Here is a 10,583-nt window from a genome sequence, read left to right as displayed (position 1 = left end):
ACAAGACTTGTGTCGATTCCATGCCCGAAACATCAGAGGTCAAGCATTTCAGGAAGGAGACCTTGTGCTCCGAGTGCACCAGAAACGGCCTGACAAGCTCGCTCCGGCATGGGAAGGGCCCTTCATCATCACCAAGGTGCTCCACAACGGGGCATATCACCTCTACAATGTAGCTAAGAAAGAAGATGAGCCACACTCATGGAATGCGGATCTGCTCCGCCGCTTTTATACCTAGAACACTCGGATTGACGAGTTATAATAAAGAATCCTTCATTTTGCTTATCAAATACATGATTTTCACAGCATCTTAATGATTGTTATCGCATAAACACATGTGCTTAAATCCCCGAGTGGGTGGCTTAGTTGCGAACCCGATTCGCCTAAGTTTCAAAAACACTCCGAGTGACGAGCAACCCTCTCACTTGGGGGCTTAGTCACGAACCTGATTCGCCTAAGTTTCAAAAACACTCCGAGTGGAGAGCAACCCTTCCACTCAGGGGCTTAGCCGTGATCCCGTACTCACCTAAGTTACAAAACTTCTCGGAGTGATGAGCAACATTCTCACTCGGGGGCTTAGCTGCAATCGCATACTCGCCTAAGTTACAAAATTACTTCGAGTGGAGAGCAACCCTCCCACTCGGGGGCTTAACCGCGATCCCGTACTCGCCTAAGTTACAAAACCACTCAGAGTGGAGAGCAACCCTCCCACTCGGGGGCTTAGCCGCGATCCCGTACTCGCCTAAGTTACAAAACCATTCCGAGTGTAGAGCAATTCTCCCACTAGGGGGGCTTACCCGCGATCCCATACTCGCCTAAGTTGCAAAAGTACTCTGAGTGGAGAGCAATCCTCCCACTCGGGGGCTTAGCCGCGATCCTGTACTCGCCTAAGTTGCAAAACTACTCTGAGTGGATAGCAATCCTCCCACTCAAGGGCTTAGCTGCGACCCCATACTCGCCTAAGTTTCAAAATATACTCTGAGTGAAGAATAACCCTCTCACTCGGAGGCTCGGCCACGCACCTTGAGCTGCGTCGCAAGTACAACGTCTGGTTGTGCTCGGAGCTGTGCCACAAGTACAATGTCTGGATGCACTCGGAGCTGCTCCACAAGTGCAACGTCTGGTTGCCCCCTTGAGCTGCGCCGCAAGTACAACGCCTGGTTGCGCTCGGAGCTGCGCCACAAGTACAACGTTTGGCTGCACTCGGAGCTGCGCCACAAGTACAATGTCTGGTTGCCCTCGGAACTACGCCACAAGTACAATGTTTGGCAGCACTCGGAACTGCACCACAAGTACAACGTCTAGCTGCACTCGGAGCTACACCACAAGTACAACGTCTGGTTGCACTCGGATCTGCGCCACGAGTACAACGGCTGGCTACACTCAGTGTTGCGCCACAAGTACAACATCCGGTTGCACTCGGAGCTGCGCCACAAGTACGACGTCTACTCCGAGTGAAGAACGATCCCCTCACTTGAAGTTTCATCTATGATTCCCAATTCACTCGAGTCAAGAAATCTGAAGGTGATAAAGACAAAGCAACCACATTCAAAAGAAAAACCAAGTTCGGATAAATCCATGAAGGTTCAGAACCACCGGTAGAAGTACTCGAGCGTCAAACCCAAAAGAGTTTTAACAATTACAGGATCATTTAGCATTCCGAGGCAAATAAAATCAAGTTATCAAGTTTTCACTCGGCAGGAGTAGGACTTGCTGGCTCGACGAAATTGTCAAGGTCGATGTCATCTGCGATGCGAGTTGCGGCGTCAATGAAGGTCTCCATGAAGGATTGGAATTGAAGCTTCTTGGTGTTGGAAACCTTGAGAGCCGCCAACTTCTCTTCTTTGACTTCCTTGCAATGGACCCGGACCAACGACAGAGCCACGTCGGCACCGCAGTGAGCGGATGACTTCTTCCATGCCTGCACTCGTTCAGGGACACTGTTGAGTCGAGTAATCAGTGACTTGAGGTCATTCTGGAACATCGCGCTAGGCCAAAGCTCCGTGTCGATCCGCGACACTGCTACTTTCAGTCCGCCAAGGTAGTCCAAAACACTGGCGAGACAAGATTCCAGTCATAGTACATTCATAGCAGCTTCGTCCTTGACGGGAGAATTGATGGGGTCCAAAGTTGTCTCGATCCGCCTAGTTTTATTCCTCAAAGTTCAGACAGAATTCTGCACAAACAAAAGGGTGTTGAAATGACAGAGACACGAAGGAAAAGTTCTCTGCAGTCAGTCAGATAAAGAGAGGTACCTTCAAGCATGAGGAACATTTTCTTGGCAAGACCTCCCAGATAAGTTTCCAGCTCGTCCCTCTTCTGAGTGAGATCGCCAACTTAGTCTGTCAAGGCCACCTTCTCCTCCTTCAGCTGCATGACTTCCTTCTTGGCTTCATCGACAGCGACTTTCAGCTTGGCGTTCTCTTCTTCTAACTTGTTGACTGAAGCCAACTTTTTGTCAGCGAGTTTAGCTTTCTCCGGCGTCGTCTCCTGTGCTGTTGCGAGGTCAAGATCTTTCTGCTCCAGAGCCTGCTTCATTTTGTCTAAAGAAATAATATTCTTCAGACGAGCTTGGAGTTGGCAATTTTCACTACGCACATCTGTTCGAGTGGAATCACTTGGTTTAAAGGTTGAAAAGAAAATATCACAAGGCGAGTAGTCGACAAACTGATTACCTCCCATGGCAGCAGCTTCGTCTTGAGCTTTCTTCAAGTTCTTCTTCCCAATTCCAGATCAAGGTTGAGTTCGATCTGCTTCTTCTCCAAATCGGCAAATTTGGTCCCAAGTTCACAAGATTTCCGCAATCAACAAACAAGACACATCAGTTGACAGAAACAAAGATCGATTGCTTCTGAGAGATAAGTTACAAGTTCAAATTATTGCGACAAAAAGAGTTTTAAGACTACTGCCGAATCAAACATTCAACAGCAGTCTCGAGGACTACACCCAGTGGATGCACTTGGCATGCCCCCACTGGTTCGATTTCCTACTCACCATGACCCGTCCAGCCCGAGTGGAAGGAGTAAAACAACAACAATGTTTGTTCTCAGATGCAAAGTGCAAAGTGCAAATTCATGGTAGATACACATAAAGGTTTCAAAACGCTCATCCACGAACATCTTATGAATAATAAAGCAGCAGTTTAAAGTACCATATCCTAACATAGAAAAGATCGAGTTGAAAGCTAGTCAGAGATCAACTTACAATCCCACTTACTTCGACATTGGCTTGAAGTGCAGAGCTTGCATCGTAGGCAGCCTTGATAGTTCTGTATACCACCTTCATTCGGTCCATCATTAGGCCTGGTTGGATCATGGCTTCCTTAGCAGCGCCTACCTGGTCCTCTAGGACATGATGAGTAATGAAAAGTGGAGTTGGTGGAACAGACAAGGCAGCTGGAGGAACTGAAGCCTGGAGTTGCATGGTCGGAGCTGGAACTTGAGCAGTCGAGCCGAAGGTTGATCAGTCGACACCAGATCGGCAAAAGAAACAGAAGTCAGAACCAGGTCACCAAGTTGTTGAATGACTGGTTCTGATGCCGATGTCGAGTGAGACACCTTGCTGGCAGGCACCTTCTTGCTCAGAGCCCTGCCCCTTCTCCCTATGTTCTTTTGTGGCACGTCTTCATGGTCATCGTCGTCTGGAAGTTTAAAAACATTTGGTGGCACTAGAAAACACTTGACCGTAAGAATTCAGTTGACTGACAGAACAGTTGGCAAAGTAAAAGCATGGCTATGGAGCTATACCGGCTCAAGAAGTGGCCACATCTGCAGTTTCCTCGTCATCTTACTCCCTGTCAATATCCATGGACGTCCTAGAAGTAGCAGCACTGAAAGCTCCGTAATTCACTCGGTCAAGCCAGCGAATGAGTCAACAATAACATAGAAGACAAAGAGAAGAAACAAAACACTTATGCAGAAGCAATAGAACATCCACCTTGATCTTAGCCAGGGCCTTTTGAGGTTTCGGCGGGACAACCTTGGGCTACTTAGCGGCCTTCTCCGATGGTTCTAGAGACGAAGTCCGAGTGCGCTTTGGTACTTGCGTGCTTGGAGGAGTTGCCTTGCTGCGCCCACCTGCAGGGTCTTGGGATTGTTTGGAGCGATGCTCTGAGCGGGGCGGCGAGTCGACCTCTTTGCTGCTGCCCGAGTCGTCACTGTCATCGTCACTATCATCTCCAGATTGCCAGTCGGCGCTTTCGTCTGTGTTCTCCTCTCCCTCCTGGAGTTGTTCCCCATTTAGCATCGAGTACATCTTGATATAAATCTGCAAGGTGCAAGTCAACAGGAGTTAGTCAGATTTAAGAGCGATTGCATATCAAAATAAGAAAGCACTCGGTATGTTAAGCCTGACCTCTTTCGGCTCATGGTTGGTGTCAAATGGCTGAACTCTCCTAGACCCCCTGGGGTTGTCCTTGTTTTCAGTGATGCTGCGTAGCCACTGAGCCACTGTCTCCTTAGGGCCCTCCTCTGGGTGGACCCGAGCGGTGTCTCCAGGGCCTGAGTATATCCACACCGGGTGGTCTCAAGCTTGGAGAGGCTGGATGCGTCGACTGAGGAACACCTCCAACAGATCCATGCCAGTCACACCCTCCCGGACCAAGTTAATGACCAGGTCGACTAAAAGAGCCACCTCACCTTTCTCCTCTGGGGTTACAGTCAATGAAGAAGGTTGGCGAAGCCGCTCCATAGTGAAAGGGGGGAGACTAGTCGACTGACCAGGAGTCGGGACGTCTTTGCAGTAGAACCAGGTCGACTGCCACCCCCGAACTGACTCGGGAAGGGTCATGGAAGGAAAGGTGATCCTACCCCTAGTTTGAATTCCTAAACCCCCACACATCTGGATCACATGTGTATTTTCGTCATTCGGATTTGCCTTCTTCACCGACTCGGAACGACAAGTAAATATGTGTTTGAACAGACCCCAATGTGGTTGACAACCCAGGAAATTTTCGCACATCGAGATAAACACAGCAAGGTACATCATGGTGTTTGGGGGGGAATGGTCGATTTGGGCACCAAAAAAGTTCAAGAAACCTCTAAAGAATGGGTGTGCGGGAAGAGAAAGACCTCGATCGACATGGGTGGTGAGGAGGACACGCTCACCCTCGCGCGGTTGAGGCTCAGATTCTCCCTCCGGCAACCTCCAAGATCCAACGGCAATCATGTCGTCCTCAGCGAGCCTCTCCAGGTCATCTCGCTCGATGGTGGAGCGGATCCAGTCCTCCTGGATCCAGCCCGGCGGCAGACCGGACCGCGACGACGTCCCCCGAGCCGTCTTCTTGCCTTTCGCCGTCGCTGTCACCGTCTTTGCGTGTTCCAAGGCCACCGTCTTGTCATTCCCCATGGCAGTGGAATGTGCATGGGCCGAGCGGAGGCGTAGAGAGCAGGGAAGGACGCGGTGGAGAAGCAGAGGAAGAAGAAGATTGAAGGAGGCACACTGTGCATCGCATCGGCCTCGATGCCTTTTATGGGCCTGCTTCCGAGTGGTTGACCCATGGGCCCGAGCAATCCTGTCATATCCCGCAATAGTCACTCACCCGATACGTGGCGGAAAAGGCGGCGCGGGGATCGAGGCACCCCTGTCTACCCGCTCCGATTACTGTGGCATGCTCCACCTTGCACGCTTCTCCAAAATTTCGAATCCCATGAGATCCGGGAACCGCAGAACAATCAATCGCGCCAAAGATTTCGCACCAAAACAACACTCGAAAATTACCAGCATAATTCACTCGACGACCTCTGAATCAATCAAGGCGACTGAAATAAGGTTGAAGCTTCAGCACGATTACCAGACTCTGTTGGAAAGCCTCAGAAGCATGGAATCGAGTCGGAACCAACTTCAACCCTCCTTCACTCGGACCTCAATCCATTCGGGGGCTAATGACGATGGCATGTACCTAGGGTAGGGTCATAGGCCTATCCTAGACACCCTACCCAAGGACACTGTCCTAGAGTCAAGAACATTCAAAGGACAACAGAAGATACCGACTGAAATCACCTTGGAGTGTTCCACTCGACAAATTATCTCACTCGGATACCCCAATTCCAGTCAATCAAGATAGAGTCACTCGACCGTACAAAGAATCACTTGGAGTACAGAAGATCTAAAGCCACCTCTGGATGGCAACGGTCAGGCGTTCACTCCGTAGCCTTAAAGGTCATTAATAGTCATTATAGCAGGCGTTACCAGTAATGTCTCTGTCTTAACCTACATTAAACCCTGTGTAACTTAGGCATGTGAAGGGGTGGCACACTCTATATAAGCCACCCGTAACGCCCCGACGCCGTTGCGCCAGGTGTCTTCCAGTTATTCGCTATTGTTTCCATGTCATTCGCTTGTGTGTTGCATCTTGTCATATCGTCATGTGCATTGCATCCTCATGTTTTTAAAACTTGCATCCCTCCCGGTCTCCATCGTTCTTTCCGTTGTCCGTTCCTAGCCCAGACACACTTGCACGTGCCCGCGACATGTCCGAAATATTATTTTAAAAGTGGCTGGAAAATGTTCTCGGAATGGGATGAAAGTTGGCGTGCGGTCTTGTTATAGTGTAGGTAGACTGCCTGTCAAATTTTGTCGCATTCGGAGTTCGTTTGATGCCCCAACGGATAACTATAGCGGCAATATAGTCGGTCTAACGTCGGACGTTTTTGGTCTCCGGAAACCTTGCCGGGGTGCATTTCCGTCTCGCTCTTCTCGGCCTGAGACCTCTCCTACACAGCCCACAAACCCCACCTAGTTCCCCCTCTATCCGAAGCCGCACGATCATGATCGGAGGCTCCAAAACGCTCCAGAAACCCCTCCTAACCCTAATCCTGGCCTCCTTTCCTATTTAAACCCCCTCCCCTTCCATTTTTGGCAGCCTCCTAACCCCCTCCTTGTTTTCCCCGCCGCCCCAATCATCAGCGCCACCGCTCCCGTCCGTTTCTGTGCCGGCCACCGCGTCCCTGCCACTTGGCGCGCTCCGATTCGCAGCGTCGTTGCCAACAACCGCGCGCAGCCAACCCCAATGCCCCATGTCGCCATGCCTCCCTCCACCTCCCGCAGGGCCCGCTGAAGCCCATCTCAGGCACGCCCTGGGCCGGATCTGGGCCCGGACAAGCCTGGCCGCGCCCCCATAGGCGCCAGCTCCACCGCCGCTCGTCGGCCCCACCGGAGTACACCGATCCCACCGCTCGGATCGAGACCATCGAGCCACCGCGCCGGATCCCTGTGCTCCGGACCTCCCCAGCGTCGCATGGTCCAGCGCCGCCGCCGCTCGTCCTGCCGCCGAGCCCTACATCCTGGGAGCCAGTCGCGCCTCGTCCAAGCTCCACCGCCGGCGCCGCCAGGCTCCTCTACCACCGGATCCCTGTGCCCTGGACCTCCCCGGCGTCACATGGTCCAGAGCCGCCGCCGCTCGTCCCGCCACCTTCGCCAAGTCCCGCCGCCGAGCCCTGCATCCTAGGAGCCAGCCGCGCCTCGTCCAAGCTCCACCGCCGGCGCCGCCAGGCTCCTCTACCGCTGGATATGGACCTCCCTGCCCCTGCCTCGCCGCCCGGCGTCACCCCGACCAGCTCCGTCGTCGGCCGGCCCGAACTGCTCCCTGCGTCACCCTCATCGGAGATGCTCCAGCGCTGCCCTGCTCCCGTTGACCCGAGCCAGCGCGTGGGCCTCGCCAGGCCCAGCTCCCCTTGCGGCATGCTGCTTCCTCCTCCACCCACCGGGCCAAGCCCATGGGTGAGCTGACCCTCGTGTGCCCTCCTTTTTTCTCACTGTTGGGCCAACCAATTTCGGCCGAATTGCTATATTTTTAGCAAACGAATTTCTCTATTTTGAAGAAAACTGCAGTTTTACAGAAAAGTCCTCCTAGTTCATGCATTACATAACTCACAAATGGTGCACTGGTTTAAAATGATTTATATATGAAAGATTCTTAGAATTTTGTGTAGATTAATAATTTCCAACTTTCATGCATGTTTGCATTGTTTAAAATTTTTCTTGCATTAGTTTGCATAAATGCCATGTTTAAATGGTTTATTTCATAACTAAATAACCGTACCTCCAAACTTAACAAACTTTATATGTAAATGGGGTAGAAAAATGCATAGGTTAACATGGTGGCAGTAATTTGCATGTTTAATAACTCTAAAATATGGTTTAGGGCAGAACAGTACCAAATCTAATATATGCTCATGAGGATTTTTCTGGGCTTGTTGCTTGTTGTTCCAGCCTCATTTAAACTTGCCTAGATAGGTAGTTTTCATATGCTTCACCTCTTGCCATGTTAATCAACATTTAGTATTGTTGGGTGCATAAACGAGATCGAACTAAATAACTTGAATGCGGTGTTTCGTCAATATGCAACTCATTGCATATTGAGCTCCACTTAATTTGTATAGTTGTTCGTGCACTTTGTCATGTCATGCCTCATTAAACTGGACATGCATCATACTTGGTTGTGCATCATGCCATGTTTATGTGATGGTTGTTTACTATGTTGCTTGCTTATTTCCGGGTTGCTTCTCGCGTTAGCTTCGGTTTCGTTTCGGAGTTGTGAGGATCCGTTCGACTACGTCCGTTCGTCTTCATCATGGACTCGTTCTTCTTCCTTGCGGGATCTCAGGCAAGATGATCATACCCTCGAAATCACTTCTATCTTTGCTTGCTAGTTGTTCGCTCTATTGCTATTTCGCGCTACCTACCACTTGCTATATCATGCCTCCTAGATTTCCATGTCAAGCCTCTAACCCACCTTTCCTAGCAAACCCTTGTTTGGCCATGTTACCGCTTTTGCTCAGCCCCTCTTATAGCGTTGCTAGTTGCAGGTGAAGATGAAGTTTGTTCCATGTTGGAACATGGATATGTTGGGATATCACACTATCTCTTATTTTAATTAATGCATCTATATACTTGGTAAAGGGTGGAAGGCTCGGCCTTATGCCTGGTGTTTTTTTTGTTCCACTCTTGCCTCCCTAGTTTCCATCATACCGGTGTTATGTTCCTTGATTTTGCGTTCCTAATGTGGTTGGGTGTTATGGGAACCCCTTGACAATTCGCTTTGAATAAACCTCCTCCAGCAAGGCACAACCTTGGTTTTACATTTTCCTAACAACCTATTACCCTTCCCTTGGGTCGGCCAACCTGAGGGTCATCTTTATTTAATCCCCCCAGGCCAGTGCTTCTCTAAATGTTGGTCCGAACCGAGTCGCCTCCGGGGCCACCTTGGGGAAACTCAAGGTCTGGTTTTACTCGTAGCCTGTCTTATTCGGTGTTGCCCTGAGAATGAGATACGTGCAACTCCTATCAGGATTGTCGGCACATCGGGTGGCTTTGTTGGTCTTGTTTTACCATTGTCGAAATGTCTTGTAACCGGGATTCTGAGACTGATCAGGTCTTCCCGGGAGAAGGAATATCCTTCATTGACCGTGAGAGCTTGTGATGGGCTAAGTTGGGACACCCCTGCAGGCTTTGAACTTTCGAAAGTCGTGCCCGCGGTTATGTGGCAGATGGGAATTTGATAATATCCGGTTGTAGATAACTTGACACTTAACTTAATTAAAATGCATCAACCGCGTATGTAGCCGTGATGGTCTCTTTTCGGCGGAGTACGGGAAGTGAACACGGTTCTTGTGTTATGTTTGAACGTAAGTAGTTTCAGGATCACTTCTACCTTCTCGACCGTTGCGTTGCTTCTCTTCTTGCTCTTATTTGTGTAAGTTAGACACCATATATGCTTAGTGCTTGCTGCAACTCCACCTCACTACCCTTTCCTACCCATAAGCTTAAATAGTCTTGATCTCGCGGGTGTGAGATTGTTGAGTCCTCGTGACTCACAGATACTTCCAAACAGTTGCAGGTGCCAATGATGCCAGTGTAGGCGACGCAACCGAGGTCAAGTGGGTGGCTCGATGAAGATCTTGATCGTTGTTTTGTTTCGTTTCCTGTTGATCAGTAGTGGAGCCCAGTTGGGACGATCAGGGATCTAGCATTTGGGTTGTCTTCCTTTATTTTGGGTTCTGTAGTCGGACCTTGATTGCACTCTGGATGATGCATGTTTAACTTGTATTTGTGTGAAGTGGCGATTGTAAGCCATCTCTTTATCCCTTTCTTATTCAGTACATGGGATTGTGTGAAGATTACCCCTCTTGCGACAAACCTACCATGCGGCTATGCCTCTAAGTCGTGCCCCGACATATGGGAGATATAGCCGCATTGTGGGTGTTACAAGTTGGTATCAGAGCCATCCCCGACTTAGGAGCCCCCTGCTTGATCGAATCGCTGACGTTGTTGAGTCTAGAACAAAATGTTTTGAGTCTTAGGATTATATATATCGGAGAGTAGGATTCTTTTTACTTCTCATTCCCTTCGTCGCTCTGGTGAGACCTCTTGACGTAGAAGTTTTGACTTTTCACTCCTCAAATTTCACGAAAAAAATTAGGATCACGCGAGTATCTTGGAATCGTTCCGGTAGTCTTGTGATGAGAACATTGTTCTTGGTGCCTCCTGACATTTAGGGGTTGTGGCAGTGTCCCGGGGAGTTGAGCTCCGAGGTGTTGTCGTCACAATTTTATCGTTGCAGTTCTGGAATACCTGAGTTTCGCCGA

This window comes from Triticum aestivum, chromosome 7A (assembly GCF_018294505.1).
Source record: "Triticum aestivum cultivar Chinese Spring chromosome 7A, IWGSC CS RefSeq v2.1, whole genome shotgun sequence".
NCBI classification, from domain to species: Eukaryota; Viridiplantae; Streptophyta; class Magnoliopsida; order Poales; family Poaceae; genus Triticum; species Triticum aestivum.
The sequence above is the reverse complement of the archived record's forward strand: the minus strand, read 5'-3'. Positions refer to the sequence as shown.